The sequence below is a fragment of the Solenopsis invicta genome, chromosome 1, assembly GCF_016802725.1.
Source record: "Solenopsis invicta isolate M01_SB chromosome 1, UNIL_Sinv_3.0, whole genome shotgun sequence".
NCBI classification, from domain to species: Eukaryota; Metazoa; Arthropoda; class Insecta; order Hymenoptera; family Formicidae; genus Solenopsis; species Solenopsis invicta.
In genome coordinates this window covers 23,083,030-23,110,187 of record NC_052664.1, presented here as the reverse complement: position 1 = coordinate 23,110,187, position 27,158 = coordinate 23,083,030, and the positions used below count along the sequence as shown (strand labels likewise).

The window sequence follows — 27,158 nt, the reverse complement described above, 5'->3', positions numbered from 1 at the left end:
CCGGCAGGAGTCCGATTAAGAATGTAGTCCGCACCGGCGGAAACGGAACGTTTTCTCGATTTCCACTCTCTGCAGTTCTTTGACTGAAACGTGCCGTTACTAAAAAAAAAGGGAAAAAAATGTTTTTTAAAATTTCGCTTAAAAACACTGAACGAAACGCAAAGGCTTATTTCGCCTTTCCACGTAAATCATACGACCCCAGCGTAAAGAGACTCTTATTCAAAGTAAAAAAAAAAAGAAAAAGTACTCACACATCCCCTTTAATTTTTTGAGTGCTGTATATGTACGTTCTAATTTACATCTTCATATTCGTACACTTTATACACTGCAGCTCCTTCAATATTTACGTACCTCTTATTACACATTTAATTGCTAAACGCAAAGAGTTTTAGTATTTTATACAAACTGTGTGCGCACGCTTTTTTTCTTAACGGAACATATTATTTTTTTATACCAATAATTTAAAAAAAAAAGATTATTCTTGTTTAACCATTGTTGCGCTAAAAAAACCTTGAAAAATTGCGATATGCAGTGTAAAATATCTCTCTTCCTGATTTTCTTTTCCGAATTATATCAATTTTAGAAACATGTTACCTCGGAATCTCCAAGTGGAGTATTACAAGGAACAGGATAAATGTCACGTGTGCGACGCGAGAATCTTAGTTATCTGTGTATGTGAGGAGGGAAACGCCGATCGTATATCCAAGATCTCCAAGCATTTGCGGGACTCTCGAGAGAACATTTCGAGTTCGGTTTGAGACAGACGTGAAATTCGATATTGATGTCTCCATGACATCGCGACCGAGGAAACCCTTACGTGGGACCTGTTTCTCGCGCGATACATAGCGATTCAAATCGGGTAACAAGAGAACAACGATGCATCGTGTACTCTATTGGCGTACGATGAATAAAAATATTGACAGGATCCCCGAGATAAACTCGCAAGACCTTTCTGTAGCTTCTATATTTCCCGAGGGCGCAAATTTTCGAGATAACACATTTGAGTGAAATACTTGTAAAAAAAACGCAGATGGCAAAACGATCGCTATTTTATGTTACCTCTGCATATTTATTTTAACTTTTTTAATTATAATTTATATTTTTACATATATCGTGCATCAATATATCGTAATTAATGTAACATTAAGAAGAAAAATTATTTATAAAAATAAGAAAATTGTGAAATATCATTTTCCGAAGACCGCTGAATTAAACACGATAATATCTTTTGTTAGAGATTAATGCTCGAGAATCTCATTTACGAGATCAAATAACTTACTTGTGCGCCAAATAAATAATTCAGAAAAAAATCATTTTTAAATAAACAAGTTTTTCTTCTTACTCGAGAAGAAAAATAATATCAAGGACGACTATTATAACATGGAATTACAATCAAATAATTCTTTGATTTTACTTTGTAAGATGAGAACTTGGCGGTAAAGGCGGTCACTTTACTTTAGCTATCGAAATATTAATGAGATACTAATTTCCTACGAAATTATTATTTCTTATTATTTCTTATTATTTCTTCCACTGAAAAGTTATAAGGGAAGCATACAAAGTATTGCAAAGTGAAAATTTACGCAAACATTTATTCGACCAACAAACATTCATTCCCTTTTTACGTAAATTATGTAATCTAAAATATTGGTTTTACATCAATAAATTTTTATTAATAACAAAACTGACAATGTTTATCGATAATTGTATCAGATGCAGTCTCCATATTGTTTTTAATGTCAGTTTGGCGATTCCATCCCGTTAAAATCTAGAAACTTTACATACAAAAGCGTACAAAAATCGAAAATTACTGCTTATTATCGTACCACGTAATGCAATATGATTGTTTCAACTGAATAATATTACGAGTTATTTCTAGCGTCCTACTTCGACATTATAACATTCATCGATTTTCTCCATCAATTTACGTTCCAATGCATTTGACGTAACTCAAAGCGCTCTACAAAAGACAAACTTTCAAAATCCATCGTTTTATATGCAACAATCTAATAGCATCGAAAGTCATTTCAGTTTACCACAATAAATTATAAATGCAATATTCGCACAGGTAGATAGGAAGTGTGACGTCGAAACAGGATACATGTTTTGCACGTGATCGTTAAAAGTAATTTGCCAAACTGCGTGATATATCAAGCAAGTTAGAAATAAAATACAAAATCACTAGAAACAATCTTGATGGCAAAACATCGAACGTGCTATCTCGTCGAAACCAAAAAGCTAAATTAGTATAGATTACAAAGCTTTCGTTAATTTAATTTTCACAAGACAATAATCCCTTTCAGTTTACTTTAATCGTATCTGATCTTAAGGACAGCTTTCGCGTCAAAGTTCTGGTGATTAAGGATCGACAAGTCGACTAGTCCCTTTTAGGTCTATACAGACATTGTTCTTAAGCCTTCAGAGCACCTTTTTTCGGTCAATAAGCAATGATGTCTGAAAATAGGTCAAAGCTGGAACCAATAACAATTTACAATGGCACTTTGTCGCACACTATATTATTAATATATCACAAAATAATAAAAAATAAACAATATTTGATTTATATTATTACATTTTTTAATTTTATACCCAGATATTATAAATATACATAGATACTACTAATTTTCGAGATAATATTCAAATAAATAATTTTACATAAAGATATATTTAATTGAAACTTTTTTAATGTACTTCAGTTTAACTAAAAAAAGTTTTCCTTTTATATTAAAATTGATTAAAAATCACAATTTTTACCACTTTCCATTTTTAACTAAACAAATTTTAAACAAATTAAAAAATGATTAATGCTTGATATAATAAATTAATTATTAATCACTTTGTATTTTTTAATGAATTTTTTAAATCTGTATTTACCTCCTCTGTATTTTTTTCAGACATTTTTCGTGTGTGCAACAATCATGTTACTAATTAATAACAAAAGATCAACGTATATGTATGTATTATAAACGTACTTTCTTTTTCAAAAATTTATCTTTTTAAAGAGATTAACTTTTTATTCGGAACAACGACCAATATAGATCAGTTTTCGTGTTCCAATAACAAATTTTCGAACAAGAGCAATCTCTCTTTTTTTCTGTACGAGACATCTTGAATTAGGCCATAACCACACAGACCGATGAATTGATCTCTCCAACGTCGTAATGGACGAAACTTAATCTCTTATCTACCATATATAGAAATATGTACTATATAGAGAAATATAGGCGTCTTATTTTAACAAGAATAATGTTCTGTATAATTTTCGATACCTCCCAAAAAAATATACTATTAATAGAGAAAGAGAGAGGGAAAGAATGTACTTTATTCTGTAATTTATTTACAAACTTCTGAAATTCAAAGACAATAGAAAATATATTTTTTTCATTTTATTTGTATAATTAATAAAGTTCAATTATTCTAGTTGATTAAAATGTTGAACTTAATCATTGTAGTAAAACAATTTTCTATTAATATATTTTCGTAGCACTTAAATATCTAAAAAATTTAAAGCTGCACACTCCTTCCCGAAGAATATAAAGAGATAATATTAAAGTACTATTTTTTTTCCAATGTCATCGTAAAGTTAAAAATGTTTTACATCCTTGATATCTTGAAGAAAAAATATACAAAAAATTAGCCACGTCATAAAATTGCAATTGATCGCTTTGCCATCCTCAATTTCTATTTTAACAAAAAAAAGCAATATTTACATTAAATATATTAATACATTCGAAGGTGCCCAAGATTTACTATTTCGTAAAACGTTAAAAAATTTATTTTTAACGCTTGATGGCTACGTAGAACTATCTGACTTGTTGGAACTTTTCGGTTACAATTGTCGCAATGTCAGGGAAGGAAGACGGATATCGCGGTGACTAGCGACAATCGGCGATTACTTTAACCTCTGACCTTCCTTGTGCGATTCCACGGTCGGGTGAACAAACGGCAAGATTTATGTGCGGCGAAAACCACTGAGTGCAAAACCGGCCCTTTGATCGCGGTATTGCCCTTGGACTAAGCAATAAGGCACTCGAGCCACAAAAGCGTCGCATGATGTAATTTGTAATGTCACGTCAACTCCCTCAACGACGTTTGAATATTGAAGAAATTGATTAATTCCTGTTTAGACTAATACTGTCGAGATGTGTAATTATAATCTGAGAACTTTAATTATCGGTTCTTATACAGAAAATTGGATGGTAAAAGAGTTTATCGGGCATCAGCGACGAAAATAAAAAAGAATGAATATTATCTCACTATCAAAGTATTAATAGCCGTTTAGTTATAAACATCTACAAAATAAAGACTTTTATGACCTTTAATAAATTTTGTGGTAAATAAGTAACAAAATCTTATTATAGTAGTTAGTGTATATTAGATTAGTAATACGATAAAATATAATAAAATGTAAAACAGTTGAACTAAATTATATGTTTAAAAAATTTTCAATTTTTTTATTTTTTTATCTAAATCTGCTTAATCACTGCTCAATATTTTATAACGGTAATAAATAGAATCAGAAGAAGAACGAAAGTACATTCCGCGCATAAAAGTAAAGAAAATTAAAGAGAAACTATTATGCAGCCATCTACTTACGTACCAAGGCAAAGACGTCATCTTTAGGTACAATATAGTATAAAATTTTACTACATTATTACTGTATTACATTATAACTGTACTATAAGGCTATATTAATGTACTATAACGTATCCCCCCACCCTTATAATTTTAAATAAACGTAAATAAATTAGCGTGCGCAAAATAAAATACGGGGAGCATCAGCATAAAGTTAAAAGTAATGATATTAGACGAAATTTGCACATTCATTGCTCATTTTAACGTCACGCCTAACGTAGTCTCCGTTTGAGTCTGTGTTTTATTTAGGTAACATGATAAATGCATTTAACGTCAAAGCGAGGTGAGAATGGGACAGTCGCATTTAGCGCTAAATTCGGAATACGGATGGAAGAAGACCGGAGCGGAAATGAAAGTATGAGAATGAGAAAGGGTGACTATTTGCTCCGAATAATTCGTTGAACTTGCGGCATAATGGACGTCCCGGGATAAAAGAGCACAAGACGAACGCGAACGGCTGAAAGAATTTACGACGGACGTTGACTTTTACCCTCGCTTCTTTCCTTTCTTTCTTCTACCCCCCCCCCTCTCCCTCTTTCTTCTTTAACGTTAAAACAATATTATAACTTCAAATTTTGCTGGAATGTTGGCAACCTATTCGTAAGATTATATCAGCCAATCCTTCATTCAACAGAATTTGGCTGACACGCCCTACAAAACACGCAATGGCGTCAAAACGAGGGTAAAAGGGCAATTCATATCCTACCGAAATAAAGTATAATGGGTCTTACACATCATACATAATGTGAACGTTGAAAAAAATAGAACACATGAGTCATGCTTTTTAAAATACAACTGATAAAATAATCAATATATTTCTTTGGAAGGAAAATAATATTATCTTGTCGCGTGAAATTTAAAATCGTACGATCGATAATATCAACGTTATACTTTCAGTAATTAAATTTAATAGATAAATCATTCTAATCACATTCAAATTTAAACTTCTCATTATTTCTGTGCAAGTTAGGAAATTATAAATGTCGATCGATCCAAGTTTGAATGAGAACAATGAGAATATCATCCAATATCTGAAATGGTGGAAATAGTGACTCGAGATATGACGAATGAACAAGAAATTAGCGAGAGATATCTGTACAAATCGGGCAGGCTTCTCGCTCCTTCTTAGTATAAAAAAAAAGAATTTTGATGTAATAGTACGCCACTGGATCGAAGTATTAATTCTCATCGAAGGCTCGCGTTATGAGCAGTGAGAGACAGACGATGATCCACTCCATTATAACTCCCCACGCTTCGCTTTTGCTTTTTATCAAATATCATTGAAATACTTGGCCGTCACATATATCGATATGATGCTGTTTCACAGATTGTCACTTTTCTAATTGCTGTGCGCACGTAATTAATTTTATTATTATTTAAAGAAAGAATAAGTGAAAAAAAAATCTCTCGCTCGTCTATTAATAATTTAAGAAAGCTTTCTGATATTTTACGCATCTTAAAGGTAATTTATCATTCATAATTAATTATTAATTGTATACTGTTCCAATAATAAAAAGCTTTCATCCACTTTCTTTTAATTACGTCATCGATTATTACCGAGACGCTGAAAGGGCACGTGTAGGAAGTGTGTAACGCAACTGAAAATAAATCAGTTCATAAACTTTTTCCTTCGCGTCCTTTCTTCTAGCGGCGTTTCATCCAACGTGGTGCGGTTCAAAAATGGTTAACAATGTAATCGCTTAAAATCGCGGATATTTCGGTCGTATTTCATTAGTAAATATCAATCGCGCCGCTTCAACAAAAATTAACGCTGTAATCGACGTATTCGCGCATGCAAATGGTGATACCAATGGTACTGCAAATGTCGAAACTTGTGCGTCAGATCGTAGTAGAATTGTCCATGCATAATTCAGGAAAATTAATTTGCCGCTCGCGTCGACTGCGCCGATGATTTTGCGACCACATTATCACCCTTCTCTTTACCACCTCACTCCACCGAACTCCCCTCCGCATTTCTTCCGTCACAGATGCAATTTAATTTCATTAGTAGTGGGCGTTTCTAACGTAACCATTTTGCTCGTTTAAAGACTACTGTTTACATTGTACTATTTTTAGATGATATATTATAAGATCAGCTCAAACCCGTATTCTGTTATATATATGTATACAATTTTGCATCGTGTAATATTATCTAGATATCGAGATATATAAAGAAAATACAAAGCAGAGTTAGAAAAAGAGATAATTTGAATAAGAGAGAAAGAGAGAGAGAGAGAGAGAGAGAGAGAGAGAGAGAAATGTAAGATGTAAAACAAATGAAAAATAGCAGCCAGTTATATTTTAAACAAATCACAAATTCAAATAATTGATGTTTCATCGCGCTTTGACGCGTTGATTTAACTGCCAAAAGCATGTAGTACTGTTTATTTTTCAGTATTTGTTTTGCGTTACAATGGAGAAAGGTTACATTAAAAATTGTATGCAGAGACAAATAAAAAAAAATATATATATAAAGCATAAAGAATAGTTAAAAACAAAGTTTCATCTAAAAAAAAATCATTTAAACGGTCTAAAAAGTCCCTAAAAAATTTTGTCTCTTAAACATTTAAAGATGTCCTTACTGCACGTTTACTATTTAGAAATCTATATTTTCGGTGGAATAATAATTTTGTTATAGCAAGTATCGTTAGAAAAAATCAATTATTTGTTTTTCTCGTGTTCTACTATTTATTAATTCAAAAAAATATTAAGAAATATTGATTTTATAAGTCGCTGATGTCGACAAATACGTCCCTATATTCCGTATAGTACATTACGACGTTACTCTAGATAAATCGATTTTCAGATTCGTTTTCATGTCCCAGGGCAAACTCTCGAGAAAATGCCGGAAATTTAAGTCCCATCCTATTATGAGTATCTTCCGATATCTTGTAGCTACCACCTACTATTATTGTAGATATCTATTGCTAGTATTATTGACGGTGGTATCAAAGAAATGTCTCTATGCCTTTTTACTAAAAAAATTTTGACGTGTTCTTCCCTCTTTTCTCTTCCGTAAAGAAATATATATCTTTATTAAGCAACGGAGCATTAAAAATATATGATTTTACATTTATACTTCAATAATAATTATATATCGCTCATTCGCTATAACATAACTCAAAAATTGACATTTTTTTTAGTTGTGGGCAAGAAAAGAATGGCTTTTTGGAGTTCTTATAACTGTTAAAATGGCATGATTCAGTTTCTAAAATTGAAAAAGAAAAGAGAATTTTAAGTGTGTTATGTCAAAGGTAAAAAAAATTACTTTTAAAAATTTTATTTGTATAATAGATAAAAAGTACACAAATGCACACTGAATAAAGAGCAACTTTTATTCCTCTATAATCAGACATTAAAATCGCATTAAAAAATACTATATTTTTCTGATTTCAATAAATTAAAGTCTTAATGAGCAAAATATTCAAACGTATTTTTTAGAAAACCTTGTTTATTTGCTTGTTACAGCAAATGTACAATATATTATCATTTTCATCGAACGTTCCCAACCTCGTGAAACTCTCGCGTTCGCATCGTAAATTACATCAATTATATTTTCAGTTATGAATATTATATCACTATCAAAGTCCTGGCGAAGGTTCTACATGGCAGAGTGTACGTGAAAATTATTACAGAGATTTGGTATTATAGAGAGCAGTTAAATGATAATGAATTACACTGTCGCTAGAACTCGCCAACATCTGTTTCCAATTTCCATTCTCTCGCCCAGCACTACGTACTTCGACTTCCAAAATCTCCGTACAGCACTGCCGGCTGTGTCGAGTCTCTCGCGCGGAGAAGTTCGTACGAATAATGTATCCAGTCAGCCGAATCTCTCCCGGATTAGCTGTGTATCCTGCTGTACAGCGCTTTCACGGTAACGCGATAACGATTACCGCGATCGCATGGTAACATTTCTTCTACGTACACACATGGAATACTCGCGGTATCTCTATCTCTACCGTAATGTTCAAACGAAGCGGACGTACAATCGTTTCATCGCTCGTTCTACCGACACTTCGACGTATCCGTTTGTCTTCCCGCTTTGTCTCTTTGTGACGATCGTTGGCTGAGAAAAAAAATTACTTCATGCGTTATCGCGCTGTACTATCGCATGTCCGTGAAAAGTGCCACTTTATGATCGTACAAAATGAGGCAGACGATAATCGGTAATTTTATTGTCACACAAGTAATTCTATATTCCGTCATGAAGCTTTACTGTCGCATCCCTTGAAACAGTTCGCTAGGACGAATCAGTATATATAATTAGGCTGAATTAGGCCACAATTAGGCTGAAACAAATATACGTACACGTAACATTCGAACATCTACTATTTAAATCGCGTACTCGTAAATGATTTGTAATATAATAATGATGTAATAAATAGAAAAAAAATTTTTTCCATAAAAAAAACGACTTTGTTAGAATAAAAATTTAGCTGGATACAAATCTGAAAGTAATAATTGGATAATCAAAATAATTATATACGCTCAAACGCATAAAGTTTTATTTTGGTAACCAACTCGCGAGTGTCATATATAAATTATTTTAACGGTTTTTTTTAGTTTTTATCTGATTAAAATTTAATTAATTTTAACAAATTATTTTCAAAACGTACTGTATCTAATTAAATTTTTCATATATTTTAGCAAATATCATTTTTTTCCATAGGTATTGAAAATTATCTTTATACGTGTGTTTCTTCTCATCGTATTGAACGCATATTTTCAGTATCATTATTCAATCGCGTGTCACATAATTAAAATCTTAGAACCATACAAGATACGTAATAAAATGTTCTGATAAGAGACGCTTTTCGAATAACTACTGGCGTTCGCGTGATCGATTCCCTTGAGCTTAAACTTGAGCATTTAACTGGAACGTTTAAATAAATAAACGTTTGTTTGTGTGCACATCGTTCTCGAGCGTGCGGTCCCTTTCTCAATACTGGTTGTGCAGCTCATTTGTTTGATTCCTCCTCGTTTCCATCATCCTATCCTGTCCACACGTGCGTGTGCTATATATGACGGGTTCCAGCATCGACCACGACGGGTTCCTTTTGTGTGCACGAGAACGGAGTGGTCGGCGTAAAGAGGATTGGATGACGCTGTTGGGAACAAACCTAAGGGGGAGGGTTCGGCGCAGGGAGAGACTCGGCGGAGAGAATGGTTCGAGAAGGGTGCTACAACAGTAGGGGCACGAAACAGGAAGAAAACTGTGCATTGGGACAAAAACACGCGAGTTTCCTGTCAGTGGTCAATAGACCGATACGTTTCGTAAGTCTAACGTTTTATCTTTGCCCGTATCTTTTTTCGACCGTCGTTTGAGGGTCGCTTGTATACCAATTGTATTGCGGCAGATTTTGATAGAGAAATCTAAACGAGAAGAGAAATATTCAGAAGAGGAGATGTCAGAAAATTTGATTGCCATCACTCTTCGTAGTATAGAATAAAATTTTTTTTCTGTTTAATAACAAGATTGTCTAAATTTCATTTGTATTTGCGCATAGAAAGAATAAAATGCATTAATTGTATTGAAGTATATTAACAGAAAGTGATTTATATAAAACTTTGTGTATTAAATAAACCGCGTTCGATTAAAGTCGCCTGTCAGATTAGCGCTGCAATCTATTTATAGATTGTAGGTTTACATGCACACGTCCTACGCAATTAATTAAAGATAAAATACAATATAAGTAAAAAATATATATGTTAAATAACATAAAATTAACGAATAAATAAATAAAGGAGAAAGAGAGAGAAAAAATAATTTTTTAACAATTTTTTTAATGATTTTTTAACAATTTTTTTAATGATTTTTTTGGGGGGTTTACGTTCATTTTTGTTTTGGGCAAACAACGCAATATCCGTATGTGGCTAACCAGCTATAATTACAGGGCAGAATTAGGTGAGTAGGCGGTTGTAGCAACCACTAACTAGAGCCTCATAATCGTCGGAATCCATTTCCGTTCATTCTGTGGTTTCATTGTGATAAAGTATACGTCGCTCTGCGAACCCCCGTTTCTTCCATATCGACATATCACGCGACCCCAAAAGAAATTATACCATGAGAGATCCATTAAGCATTTGTTGCCCCATTCGCGAAAACATAGAACAAATTTACCGTCCCGACTAAGAGCTCTTAACAGGCAAAAAATTTCCGCATCGCTGCCTGCACTAACCAGATTGTACGTGGCAATTTTAAAAGGTACCTGAGTCAAAAATTTATGATGAACTCTCGGAGGATCTACCTGACGCTCCTATATGATAAAAGTTTTTCCAGACATTTTCATTTCCAGGAAATACGAGAAACTAGAGAGTAGTTCTCAACATATAGTTGATATTCATTAGAAAAATTGAAGATAATAAAGAAAACTCCAACTAAACTTTTTGAATTTTAGAAAAATATTTTATCTCCCCTTTAAATTATGAAAGTCGTTTGATCGACGATGTTGTCAGAAGCATCGAGTGTCCTTCGCAACTATAGATTGTAAAATAAATGCGCAATATATTTTTCACTTTGCATAAAAGCACGAGACACGCGGCGGATTTGCGTCACAAGTTTCTAACTTCCACTATTGCAATATCTTTTGCAATTACACTTGATAATTACACTTTAGGTTAAAATTATGTTAAGGTAAAATATGATTATAAATTTAACTGATGAAAACAAGATTTTGTTACTCATTTCCACCCTTGAAATTTAATTGGCTATAATCGTGTTTTTTTTTTTTTAATTTTCAAAGTTAAATAACTCCATAATTAAGTAATGCCTCACCGTTGAAACAACTGTTGCTTTTCTCAACTTTAAACTTTGACTATCTGACCGAAAAGATAGCTAGCAATTCTATTACACTCTTTTTTAATTTCACGATAAAAATTTCACAGCGCTTAAGAGAATCGAGAATAAAGCAAGCAAACTGTCCTCAGAAGCGCCGCGAAAAGTTCCACTTTATTTTCTAATCGCTCGTGAAATATCTCTCTGGCGGATGAGTAAGAATTACAAGCCGCGTGAGATTTATGAGCGTTGCGTTTGTTTGCGAACGGTCGTAACCGCGACCTTAGCTTTTCTTTAGCATCGGTTGCGACTGGGTCGATATCGGCCCATGAGAAAGAGCAGCATCCATTCAAACGCTATTCTCTTACACTCACGCTTCACTCTGTACTCTTCCATCGCTCTGTCGTATTCTATTCGCCATCTGTTCATTATCCCAATCTACTAAACTTGAGGGTGGCAATGAGAAAATAGTTCTCTCTCTCTCTCTCTCTCTCTCTCTCTCTCTCTCTCTCTCTCTCTCTCTCTCTCTCTCTCTCTCTCTCTTTATCTCTCACGGCAAGGCAAATTTCAATCAAATAATCGTTATATAATAAAACATCGACATAAAATTTACATATCTCCGGCTTTAGATATTACATAAATTGACTTGAAAACTCGAACATCAATACCTTGGCTTAAAGAACATTTTGTACCCAATTTGACAATTTTAACATTACTTTCTTTAAATTATATATATATGTAAGCCTATAATCAAAAATATTAAAATTAATAATAGAAATAAAAGAAATAATGTTATGTCTAAATTTTTATTTAGTTTATTTTCTCTCATTTAGATTATAACAGACAAAATTAGAATACTTAAAAAATAATTGAAATGCTTCCATTATTTAATTCAGATTTAATCAAGATATTTCCAAAACAGAATATATACCATGCTATTTTAACCATATGTAGATATTAGCAGAATAAAATTTAGATATATTATCTTGTAGAAAGCAAGAAAAAAGAGAAAATCTTTTGCCATCTTATAGTCCTTTATGATTCACGATAGATTTGAGGGGGGGGGGCGTATCGATATGCAGCTGTGTACATTATCTTCGAATAGCCTCTAAATCTCTTGTCGCTATATTTAGATAGGACTATGTGCCGCATAACAATGTCAAGATTTAATTTAATAAAGTAGATATGTTTTGGAAGTTCATAGTATATGACCTCGTGAATAATTCTATATTTTCCGGATCAATATTAACCACGTTCCTAATTATTTATCTGACGATCTTGCTACAACATAGATAAGGGTGTGGTTTTGTTAGCGAATGACCACACCCGAATCCATTCTTTGTAAATCATCCCTCTTTTATGCATGTAAACATGCAAGCAGCGCACAAAAAAAATATACATATCTTTATTTTTTTTTTTAATAATAAAATGTATTCAAAGTTACGCTCGTCATGTTATTATTAGACAGTTTGTACATACATAATTTATGCATATAATTATAAATATACATATATAATTTTATGTCTTATATAATTATTGATATGATAGCATAACACAGTTTTCTTGTACCAAGAATCTATACCATGCGCTTCATTTCTTTATTCGCGAGTTTTTTTTACAATACTGTGGCATACGTGGAACGAGGATTCAAACTCGGGATTCATCAACTGCATATCGATTACTTTCACACTGAGTTGTCTAATGGTGAATTCAGTTACCCGCACTACACTAGATTAGCGCACATTAAAGGTCGCTACACATAAAATTTTCAAATATATTGGCATAATACAATCAATAAAATAATACGTGTATATTCTGTTTAATAATGTGACAGTATCATTATTGGCTAATCATTTAAAATATTTAACTTTGCTAACTTTATGTATAGCAAGCAGCTTGTAGTACTTATGCACTAATCTGGTATAATACTAGTGACCCAATTTGCTACAAACCATGTGCTGCCCCTGAGATTTCTATATCATTTCTCAACATTTTTAGTCCAATCAGTAAACTTTGGTTGATGTTAAAAGCATAAATATATACTGAGGGAAAAGTAGATTGATATTTGTGACTATAATTGAATGTTAAAACAATTATGGTTAGATGCTTTATTTTTATAGTGCTATAATATTAGTAATAACATACAATAAAATACAAGATTTATGGAATTCTTAATAAACGTCAATCTTTAATTATTTGTTCGTACTATTACATTTTTATCCATCGTAAACGTTTAAACAAAAATAGATTATAAATTTTAATCGAGTTTATCAATTTTTTTATTTACATATTTGCCTCGTTTAGTTTATTGTTCTAACTGAGAATTTTCAACAAAAACTTGCTTTCGGTTGAATGGGCCGCGTTTATCAATTTCTGAGAGCACGATCAGATTAAAGATACAGGTTCATCTCGCTTGTTTATAAAAGTAAAAAATACAGAGACAATTGCTGCGTGCACGCAGCGATTCATCGGCAAGGAAATAGCGGTAAAACACAAAAAAGAAGGATATGTAAACACGGTACCGTTACATTTAATAAAAATAAATTAATTAATATTTATTTAATTTTACATTTATTTAATTTTAAAACAGATGTGAATTAAAACTAAGGATCAATACGCAAAATGCATGCATTCCTACATTCCTTTTCTACTTTGAACAGTTTATCGATGCAATTTGTCAATGCGTCTATCGATATTCCTACCGAGAAAATCGTGATGTGTCGAGGATTTGGCAGATACAGAGAAAAGGATGGAACTACAATATATCGTCGACTTGCCCCTAGCGTCGATATTTTCTATTCATGTAACTCCGCGCGCTACAATACGTATTACGAACATATGGTCGGTAAATGCCGCATACTTTCAACAGATTATCTGCACACGAAGGAAAACAAGCCAGACCGTGCTAAATTCCACTGAATTAGATAAAAGATATCAGACGATTAGGTGTGTAAAAATTGACTATTATATTTGTATCCAACGTATTAAAATTTACATATTAATTAAAATTACCTCAAAAGTAATCTTTAAAGTTCCATTTCTGTGAGTAAATTTTGTTTTCATAAAATTTTAATTCAAGAATATTAAAAATTCTACATATATTCAACAAATACATATATAAATTATAAAAAAAATTATATTGAAAAAAGAGAAGCATATTGACAGCGAATTTTTTCGCTTACGATAAATCAATTATGAACCAGCTAAAAAATATGTAATTTAATTTAATTTAATTTAACTGCACGAATAATATAGTCTAACTAAATTTAATTTTATGTGTAATTTTACATATATTTAACATAACAAATATCATCTGTTATTAAAGTATCATTATTCTGCTGTATTTTTGTAATACAATTCTTAATAAAAAATATTTTTAAAAAAAGTAATCTAATACATTTTATTATGTAAGTTATCGATTTTTTATTTGCAAACATTTAATGTTTAGAAATGTTTCTTACTTTTATATAGTATACAACATATAATAAATCGTATGTTACACCATACTTAAAAGATTCTATATTTTAGTGACACAAAAAAAAGATATAAAAGTATCCTTTTTATAACATTTTGTCATTTTAAATTTTCAGAAAAAAATGATTTCTCTCTTGTCTCTTAATTTAAGTATCTATATATAAGAAAACAATATCCTGTATAGTCTATTTAAACTTTGCGATTTTTTTTAATTTTTTGTTGAATCCAAAATTAAAAACTAGCCAAATTAAAAGTAAGAAACATTTCTCAACATTACTTTAAATTATTTAAATGTGTAACAATTTCAAATATTTACGTGGATGCAGTAAAGATTTTTAGAAAAAAATGCTATTTAGGTCATATTGGGTACATATGTACTCAATTATCCTCTTTTTCAGTTTTTCTCTTTTTCATAAAAAGTGTTAGCAAAATGGATAATAAAGTAGTCCAACGTTACATTTATGAGTTTATAAGTTCATTAACATATTGACATGTTTATATTGACATATGAGTATTAACATAGAGTAACACAAGTAACAAGAGTAACACAAAAAACTATTTTCATCAACAATCCATTAAGTAAAACAATTGACTTATATTAACTTTTTTCCGCTTTAAACCATGGCTTATGAATTGGAGTTAATAGGTAAATTAAAATTTATAATTTAAAATAATAAAAGTACTGAAAAGTAAGTTGATGTGTGTGTACCCATTATTGATCTAGGCCATATTACTAGTTGTATTACTTTGTAAAGAGTTTTCTGTCTTTCTTTGGTTATAAACAGAATATTAAAATTAAATATAAATGTAGAAATACAATAATGTGAGCTGCAGAGATTAATAACCATCGCTTGATAATTATAAAAAGCAACTTTCCCACAAAATATTAAATTATGAAAAACGTAATAAAAAGAAAATCTACTTTTGACTACACTATTAATAATAAAATACACAAACTAAGCAGTCAATTATTGCAAACAAGTCACGTTGACAACTTGTACACTAGCGTTATTTATTAAATTCAGCACATAACTACTTAGAAACAGCAAGGCTGTAGGTCATATTGGGTACTAAACCATATAAGGTACACTTACCTATATTATCGGTCATATATATATATAACGTATGCCTTCAAAAAAAAAGCTTATATTTTTTCCTAAAAAGTTATTTTAAAAGATATTTCCCTCGAGAATTTATTCAGAGAATCAACAACACACATTTCCCCGCCATCCTTTCTCTATCTCTCTTTCTCTCTCTCTATTGGTGCATTTTCTGAACTCTTATTTTTAATATCTTACACTAAGTATTTTTCTACTATATATTGTGCCTATTTAGGCGCCTAAAGGGATACAATCCCAGGGCGCATTAATAAGTGCACGCATTCTCTTTGTCTTTCTAAGTACAAATTATTCAATTTTTATTAAAACCACGTAACCGTGAACAAACGTGAGAGTATCTTTATAACTAAGTTACGTTGATATCGGGGTTAACTAATTCTGGATTAGCGACACGCTATCCCTGCCTAGAATTAATCCTATCTACCTATCTAGCTATTGCGGGGAGTGACGAGGAAAATTTAGTTAACCAGGTTTACCGCTAACTCGTGTTAGTACGATTCGTCTGACTCCAAATGCAATTTTGTGCAACATTATTATGTAATATTATTACTGGATATCGTAGTGTACATCACCTCTTCACGTATCGTATATTGAGAACATCTCAAGCATTACAAAGAAGATTATAGCTTGATTCTTTCAGACACTTTATTTTATATGTCTTTCAGAAAAATAAAATAAACATTTTACTCTATTTCTCAAAGATAAGTGTAAATTAAATTGAAAATTTCCGCGATTATTGCAAAATCTTAGCATGCAGATTAGGAAAAAAGGGAAACACTGTGTTTTTATAATATAGTTAAAAAATAAGATTAAATTAACTTAAATTAAAAGTTATCTTTAAAAATCATTATATTTATATGTTATAATTTTTAAAGTTAAATTACTCAAAATAATTATAATTTGAATCATCAAATAAATTTAATATGTTATTTATATTACATACAACAATAAATATTGCTTAATATTGTTTTTTAGATAAAAATGTATTTTTCTTTTACAGGTAAATATTTCTAACTTAGGAAAAAAGTTAATAAGTTAAAGTTTTTGTTTAAAAAATAAATAGCTGAAGTTGAAAAATTAACTCATTTAAAATTAACTAATTGTAAGTTAAGTTAAAAGTTATTAACTTTTAACTGTATTATTTAACATTTACTTTTTAACTATATTTACTACTCAACTCAGTTTAAATTATCGCTATAATTATTATTGTAATTATTGTTATAATCATTAAAATCACTCTGTTGTTGCATCAACTTAAAAGTTCAAGCAGATCAAAAGTTCAAACTGCAGCTTTTTAAAATTAATGTTTTATACGTTTCATATAATATACCGCAACACAAAATCACGAATCATCAATAAAATAAAACTCCATGTCATTTAAAGATTATTATTATTAATACGGCATCTCATTCTTACTTGTGGGTATAAAAAACTTCATGTTATCATTTCATAGACTACGGATTTAAAAAATAATCATTCTAATAATAAATTATTATTATTAATTCTTATAAATAATTGGTTTCTCGAATATATTTCGCTCTAACTGATTAATTAAGTTGTCGATAATGTGCTTAAACATAGAACAGAACAAATTAAAAAATAAAAAAAACCTTTGCAGGCGATAAATTAAATTATCCTTCACAACAAAGATCATCGACGAGGAATTATTATGGGAAAAAAAGAGAGATGGAGTCCGGTAATCTGAGCGGATCACTAAGCTAATAAATCTTCATCGCATTTCGACACGCCGCGACGTAATAAATAAATTGGATAAAGAAAAGATATATGTATACCACACCAGTTATTCAAACCTAGTATGAACTCATAAATTTTTCCGCATATCCGTCATGGTATATCCACAGGCGATTGTTTTACGTTCTCCTTTCTTTTTGACAACTGCGGTGAGCGAACTACATTAACTATCCGCTATAACTATCTAGATCCGCAATATCTTCTAGATACATTCTCCAAATTTTAATCTGTCTCTTTTCAATTTTATCAACAATTTTTAAAAGTAATCCTACCAAAGTGGTAATAATTTGATTGTTCGCGTCCAAATTTATAAACAACGTTTCTTTTTACAATTACATTTTTCGACAATTTCTGAACAGCTCGACAAGTCAATTAAACTTTTTTAATTGACATCTACATTATTGATGAACACATCAACTGCAAAATCAGCATGGAAATCAATTTTTGTCGCCTACCCTTCAATCGTATTACACGTTATTTAAAAAAATGCACTTGAGATGATAGCACTTGATAATCAACACTCATATTTGATGGTCAACTATATTTCATGCTGAATGATCTATAACAAAAGAGAAGGGGAAAATGAAAAGCTAAAAACAGATGAAAGACACAGAGAAAAAGAGATAAAAATAAGGAGGAAAGCGATTGGATAGGTCGAGTGGCAACCTATACCTAAAGTTGCCGATATCGTTGTGAAAAGTTGAATGCTTTTAAGAGTACTTTACGAGGGTACCTGAAGTACTGTCAGGTTTACGAGTTTACGGAGGGGACCATCCCTGGCTGCGGATCAACAAAATGTTTCAGTAATGATGATGATGAGAGAGAGAGAGAGAGAGAGAGAGAGAGAGAGAGAGAGAGAGAGAAAGAAAGGTAGAAACGTGCAAGATCAATGAAAGATAAATTCCCCTCCATAGGAGTCAAATACAGTTCGATCCCCGATTCAGCGAATCGATCTACGTTGAACGAATTGCGAGCTAAATAGATTTAATGCAACGGCCCTTCATTTCCTAGACGAAAAAATAATCGATGTCGCGACGGTCGATTATTACAAATTTAGTCGATTAAACGCGGGAAATTATGAAATCGATAGCAGGCGCAAATATAGAGGCTTCAGCCGAGACGATTGAAAGCCCCGGGTCGAGTAATCCTCCGGCGGCAATCGGTCAATGTAAACGAGCCGCGCAAAGTGTGCGCGCTTATTTCTCTTTCACACTAAACCGCCGCGTCCGACAGTTCCGGACACCAGCGTGGAATCTTAAGCGGAACGACATGACCTATCTCATCGCAACGTAACTGGCGCACGCGATATTAATAAACTTATAAATCGAGACAACGCCGTCCGTGGTATGCAGAAATAAGCAATAGATACTAGCCTCCCCTCGGCGAGAGGCTATTGCTTAACCTTCGAACTTTAATATTAGCGGAGCAATGCTCGCGTCAGGTAGTAGCGTTAACGGGTCTCTAATCAAACACGCTCGCGCGGTTAGACGCTCAGAAGCTGAAGCGAGGCAAAGCCTTGAACAGTGTTTGCCCCAGCGGGCGAGGCCTGTTGACATTCGTCCACTCCCTGCTCACTGATAGATAGGCAAAGGACATTCCCAGCCAACCAGCCTGTCGAACGGAACGTCTGCTCGACAATAACAAACCAATTAATAAAAGAAACTTGTATTTATTGATAAAATTGGACGCGGATTACCGTGTCTAATACGGTTGACGAAAGAAGAAATTGACGATCGAATTGATTGAGCGCCACTTCATCATGGCGTGATCGACAGTCTAATCTTCTTGCGAAAAACACCGAAGAATATGAAGAAAGCGCATAACGAAGGTACGACGGACAAAAGACAATGAATCAAAAGCAGGAAGACTCCACTACTGATTGTGAGATCTATCTATTCTTTAGCATCGTCGATTCTGTACAAAACGGGAACGTAGATGATTAATATCGGGAATGGTGAAAAAACACTACAATCACGAGTAGAAACATACATTTTCTTCAAGAGGCAAACATTAGATGTCAAAGTAATCTCGACATTAATCTCGACGAAACAAAGAAATGACATTTAAAAGATTATTAACTTTTTCAACTTCACTTACGGACAACGAACAATCTTTTGCATCTTCCAATTAGATTATTCGACAAAACTATAAAAGAAATATGAAATGGAGAATTTAATATACTAACCACAGATAACACAAAGTTATAAGTAAATAAAACCGATCAGAAAATTCTACTATTAGAAAATGGAAGAGAGCAGAGAATGTAAATCCAAGAAGTAGATTAAACATGAATATCATGTTAAAGATAAAAGTTGAAAACAAAAATATAAAATTTAAAAAATCAAATTATTACGATAAAAATATAAAATTGTGGAAAATAAAAATGTATAAAAGATTAAAAGATATTTAGGTCGTCTTTTTCAAGACAAATAAATTATAAATAAATTCGATGTGTTATAGATAAAAACTAAAGAATTAAATTTTTTTATTAAATTAAATAATAAGATGCAATAAAATGCAAAACAAAATTTTGTCTACTTCGTCGCAACGTTGCTTGTTCTTTCGCGCTCTCAAATTTTTTTAAAAGTTTGAAACGGAAATTTATGCTAAAATAGACTGTCCTACGAGGAAAACGTATGTGTGTGTGTATGTGTTTGTGTGTAATTCAAATGTTATAACTTATATTTTCATCTGTACAACTTTACTAACAGTGTTTCCTGACGACGGCGACGCTTCGAGAGACAAACTCGTTGACCTCCGCGATCCGCCTCGCCTCGACATTAAACGCGAACAAGAGTTCCATTTGTGCCGTAGGAACTTCCTAATTGTCGAGGTATAATCCGTCGTCGGCGTATTTAGCGCAAGTTTATCGACCGAGGCCAACTTCCCTGAGATACATTTGCCTTTTATCCGCCTTTGTTTAGCCGGTTTAACACGCGGTCTTCAGGCAAAGTTATCGTCGAAAATGACACTGTTGAAACTTCGTTGCAGTTCGTGAACTTCACGTTTTACGTAAACTATCAACGATAAAATTCATTAACTTACAGAGTTTTTTTAGAAGAAGAAGCAAATTAGAGACTCTGACCTTAGAAATTCTAAACGTTAAAAATCTTTAAATTAGTAAATAATCCATATTAATCCATAATAGTAGATAGGGATCGTGTAATATGTCTGGGATGATGAAAATTAATTATTTATAAAAAAAACAAAAATGGTATTCCACCACCCCCTTCCTTCCTCTAACGTGTTAATTATAATTTTAATCTATGAAATATTAATCTTTCAAAGGGTATCACAAAAATAAATCGTATATTTTATATTATTTTATGTTGAAACAATTAAATTAACTTAATAATTATAAGTTATAATAAGTTATTACGTAAGTTGTTAACTGCAAGTTAAAATCGCGAGGCATCAGAGTTATTAAATTGATTGCAATTTATTTAAATTATAAAACTTTTATGTGCGTGTGAAAATATCTCAAGCCATGGAGTTTTACTCGTCTTTATTTCATCGATCATTGATAGACAAGTTCGATAATTCCAATTACCGTCTTACTCGGCGATCGCCTATCATCACGACTTCAGATCAGGAAACTCCTTCGTTTCCCGTTCGTGCTGGCTATGATAATTACCAACCGGATAACAGAAATGATTCTCAGCGATCTTTCTTTTCTTCTTTCTTCTTTAACAATTTTTCAACAGAATTTACAGTTGTCAAGATAAAAAATAAGTAAAATATAAGAAAAAAATCACGTCTATCAAATGTATTATATATATTTCTTGGAGCATTTTATGTGCAAAAATTTCTTAACGCGAGTTAAAATATTTTTGTTCTGATTTTATAGAATGCCATCTTTTTTTGTAAATTTTCTGCAAACTTGTAATATATTGTGGTATATTTTATGAAAAATTAAATTAAAACATTATATTCAAATAAGAAAGAAAGGATGTTCGTTGAAAGAATATAAGTATATTTTATTATTAAATTTACAATTTTGAAAATAAATATTCGTAAATATTGTTTCTAAATATTAACAATACTACCATTTTATTCTATATTTTTCTTTCTTTATTGGCATTTCGGTTTTAATTAGTCTCGCCATCGCACTGCATTGTTGAGCTTTCATTGTCCCATTATTCATAAATTAAAACAATTATCAGAAGCAAAACTGCAGTTAATGGATCTATCTTTACCTGCGATACAGTTTTCGATCGTAAAAAGTAGCTAGAATAACGGACTAAAATATTACTAACTATAAAAAGTGATTCAAACCTGGAACGAGGTTAATGTACAAAATATACTTTTTAATAGAACGTAGCAAGAAAAGAACGAAATTACCCCCCAATAATTATTATTTTACAATTATATCAATATTTATTATTCTATAAATGTCATAATTTTTTTTTAATTTTAATTTAATTGATTCAAATCACTTTTTTATCGAGGTAATAATTTTTGCAACAAAGTTTTCTTCAAAGTTTTCAGGACAGGGAAATTTGTAAAGATACTTAGAGGCATCAAAATTATTAAATTGATTAGCAATTTAATTTATATATCACATTTCTTGTTCTAGTTAACAGATGCATTTAAAAATCTGGAGAACGTAGTTCGGGAGAATTTGTAAATGCATACAAATTTATCTAGAAAATTATTATTGAGTACTAAAATCGGTTTTCAACCGGTTAACCGTTTTTCTTAATTAAAAAAAATTAAATTAAATGTGTTGATTAAATAACTCTGTTTAGTGTTATTCTGTTCTATTCCATTTTAGAAGGAAAGTAAAAATATTAAAAACTTTAATTGTATTACGCTACTTATCGATCAATTAAATTAATTTATTATTCTAAATGTTTTAGTGCATTATGGTTATAAATTATTCTGTTTCTAAATTGATGTTATACAATTATTTATGTTTCTTCTATTTATCTAAAAAAGCAAAAGCAGTCAAATCTATTGATGTATTATAGCATAAAATTGAACCATGAATTCGCTTTACAATCACTTTCGTATAAAATTCTTTTTCAGAGACAATCCGGATGTGTATCGAAAAAAAAGTAAAAACGTGCCTCAAATATCCGCCAAAATGATTTTAAGGGAACCGTCCTTTCCGGGTCGCACACATACTAACAAGATACACTAAAGAAGAAAAACAAAAACATTTCGCGTCAGTGAAAATACGCAAGGTAAAAAAGTGAGACTCATTCGACGCAAGCGTGCCCGTGCGTGACAATGCGTATCATGCCGGTCGGTGTGTTCACGGTGACGCACGCGAGTATGCAGATATCGAGAAACGATATCCAAAACCAGCTTCCCTCCCCGCCTCACCCCCTGTAGCAGCGGCTGAACGTTGATGACGTCACGGGAGATGCGCACGCGCGAATCTCGGTACATGTTGATCGTTACCCACCAGCAGCCAGGCTGCTGAAGGTGCGTTCACACGCAAGATGCCATCGAGGGTTGCTCGGAAACTACGGGGATATCTGGGATAATGCAGTGGCGCAAATAGAGAAGAGAAAGGACGATGCAGCACTCAGGGCGTGAGCCTTGAGGGAGAGGTGTAACCGAACTTATCAGTTGATTTACTAGGAGTACAATTTCTGGCTAATTAGAAATTCGCACATGCTCCCGATTTTGTATGTAAGGGGTTGAACGCAAAGGTCGGGTGTAAAGCCGATACTAGCGTTAAGATACACTACCGGTTAATTTATTAAAGCCATGGTCTTTTAGCTGTTGTAAACTTGCTTTCAACAGTAGGTCTATATTGTAACGGGAAGGAGGAAGAGAGAAGAAAAATGAATATTTAAACTCATGACCACAATCTTGCAAGTGTTTCAAGTTGCTTGATGGTATACGACATAAAACGTTGGACGTTATGCAAGGCATTTACGACCATATTTCTTAGAAAGAACGGAAGAAATGTAGCAGGAAAGCGTAACTAAGTAATAAAATTGCTTTTAAAATTTACGTCAAGTGAAGGATAACGTCAGGGCAGAATGGTTAAAATAAAAGATGCTTACGCCGTGCCTAGGTTCGTTTACATCTTTACGGCGTTACGATTAATAATCGTGAAAAGAATGAAAAATTCAATCGCTACGGGCTAACAATAAGACGAATAAGACTCTTGTAAAGTTTCAACTTTTAAATAAGCCAACCGATTGCCATTCCATTCGTGATTATTTTTTATTGTACTTAAAAATAAATTGCATGCTTTTCTTAAATTTTGAAGAATACGAATTCAAAGATCGATTTTTTTTAGGACAATTAAAAAGAGACAAATTGCGAAAAGATGAAACAGATATAATTTTATATCTGTCCTGTACAATTAATTTTTTGTACAACTAATCTGTTTACGTAAATATAATACATAATCAGAATTTGGAGTTATTCATTATTTTCAATTATATTATTAATCAAATATTATTTTAATAAATCAAGCTTTCTTATAAGTTATTGTATATAACAATAACTAATAAGAAAACTTTAAAAAAGTGTAAAAAATTAAAAAAAATTTATCCTTATTATTTAAAGAAGACGGTAGCTTATAAATGTCACCTAGAGCTTCATTATTCAAGCTAAACTGCACTTGGCAGCTCAAAGATATCAATTACGAATTTATTTATTATCAGTATTATCAACTAATAGTAGCACCTCTTAATAGCAATATCCACTATTATTACGCAAGATAAGTAAAATAATACCTACTATTTAAATGGCATACTAGTATTATATATACATGAGAATAATATCTACTACTTACATGATAAACATTTACTATCATTGCATAAGATATAGAATAGAATCTATTACTTCAATGATACACCTGATGCATGTGCATATCACGTCCTGAATGTTAAATATATTATTCGTCCGATATCGCGCAGCGGAAAACGGCGTGTTTCGCGGAACAGTCACTTATGCAAACGCTTAAGGATATCGCGGATCGGATCGCTCGTTTGGAAATTTCCGCGGAAAATTTTGCCGGGTCCCCGCAAGTGACTCGCTGACGCTCGGTTGAATTCCGATTTTGCGCGAGGTTGACAAGGGTGTCGTTGATGCAGTTAAATTTGCATCCCGTATACATTATGTAAATCATTGGCCGCTCGAAAGCGGACATCTTGGGGCCGTGTTTCGGCTTCCTCGGTTTAATCTCGAACCTCTCGATTGACCGGAACGGACGTGAACACCTTAAACGCGCGAGTCGGCAGGTTTTACTAAAATCAGTCCAAAAGTGATCTAAGATCGCTTGTCTGCCTCGCTATCTGATACGATGTCAGGCGTAACGGATTGTTGCAACAGCATGTAATGATTAATTGGTTGTCAATATTTGCCATCTGTATATTTGCCATCGAGCTTTCCGATCCGGACGCAAATACGTCACGCGCAAAACGAGTTACATTAAAAACTATTCACGTATTCATATAAATACGCGTTTATTTCAGTTAATTTATATTCTAGATATAAATGCAAATCGACATTACCGATACTAGTGCTGCGCGAAACAGTCGATGTTTCGCAATTTTAATTAACGAATGCGCACGAGACAACGGTCATCGTCCTATTAGCCCGAACAATCTGTAACGCTCGCGCGGAAGGACTAAACTTATTCCCCAGGAGCAATGAAACCGTGACGTTTACCCGATTCACCGTTTTGTCCCGCTAAATGACGACGGTTAGTTTAGTCGAGTTGAGTCACCGAGCAGAAGACAAGGAAAAGTATAAATGGAAAAGATGTTCGGTCGGGACGCGGGAAGAGAATTGTTCTCCTCGATGGTAATGGCTCGCAATTTGTCAAGAATGATCGTACTACTGACTATCCTGAATTCTACTACAGCCTTCCACCTATTTTACATAAATCGATAATTCTGGTATAGATTATGTCAAAGTCAGTATTCCTCGAACTGTCATAATAATGATACATTTGTAACAAACTATTTTTATTTCTTTCTCAAAAGAGCGAATAACTTCATCATCTTAATTCGAGAAATAAGCGATAAGTAATCCAATCAGAAAACAAGAGGAGATTGACACTTTGAAACTCGTGTCTTCTTTAATGAAAATACGCTCGTGCTATTTTAGAAGAACAATTTTTCGAAAAAATGGATTGAATAGAGTAACATTACTTACTTACACATGACAAATTTGTCTTTAAAAATTTTGATAACTATATTAATAACTACAAATGAAATTAAAATTAAATTCAAAATACATGTATGTTGAACAAAATTAAATAAACGTGATCTTTGTATCGAAATAAAATAAATCAAATAAAACTATGCGTCAATCTATAAATCCCATGTTCTTATTAAATAAAGAGTTTAATTTATAAATAGTTTATTATTATTGCTTATTATTAATCAACTTCAAGTGCCTCATAATATCGTGATGAGAAATTCAGTTATATAAATCAAAAATTCTTTTTAACCAATAGCAATATCGAATTTATTGACTTACGCGTTTACCTTATCAGTGAAATTTTTATTAATAAGTATATCACAAAAAAATTCAATATTTATCAAATTGAGAACAGATTCAATCTACCGAATACCTTTTTAAATATTGATTTCTTGCCAAATTTAATATCGATTCTTCCCAATTAAAAATAATAAAAGTCATTTTTATCTGTACCTTTCCAATTTCTAATATTAAATATTCCAATAATTAAATCTTAGGCGATATTTCTATTAATCTAAAATCCACTTGAAGATAAATTTAAAAAGAACAAAGTTTATTATCTGTTTGTCTCTTTAAAACTTAGAGATTTCCAAGAGTCTTCAATTATCAATTCATTATAATTCTATAAACATAAATACTTTGACACACTTCAAAATAATTTTTTTTTTATTTCATGAAAGAGCACTCAATAAGTCTAATAAATCGTCCATATATTGAATATGTGCACAAATTAGAAAAAAATGGTGTGCCTGTCAACACAATAATTTTTCTAGCATTCGAGAACATATCACGTTTGATTTATCATATTGGCATACACGCAACGGTATCGATTTATCTCCCATTCTTCGAAAAGAGTTTCACCCTCACTGTTATTTAGATCGTAAAACTTGATATCAAACTGCCTGCGGAGAATTCTTATGAACTTAACTTTCATCAGCTCGTATCGACAAATCTTAGAGTTATAGTAAATTGAACTCATACACACGTCACACATAACGTTACAAAATTTTTCTATAGAATTAACATAAAAATAATTTTTAAACGCGTGTCTTTACATGAGATATATCTTACAAGATATTGTTTTCGAGGATTCGAGTAATAGTAACAACAGTTACAAATATATTCGTTAAGCCTCTCATCCCATGCATTTTTAAATAATTATTTCTTCGCGTATCGCTCGAGTTTAGGGAGTTATAAGAATATTCTTGCGCGTTTCAATGTAAATT

General features: G+C 32.0%; 1 protein-coding gene across 1 annotated transcript in view; it reads right to left on the bottom strand.

Moving 5' to 3' along the window:
• The window catches only part of LOC105193257 (two pore potassium channel protein sup-9), an 89,324-nt gene that overhangs the window by 52,694 nt on the left and 9,472 nt on the right, over positions 1-27,158 (bottom strand). The gene's annotated exons all lie outside the window — the stretch shown is intronic.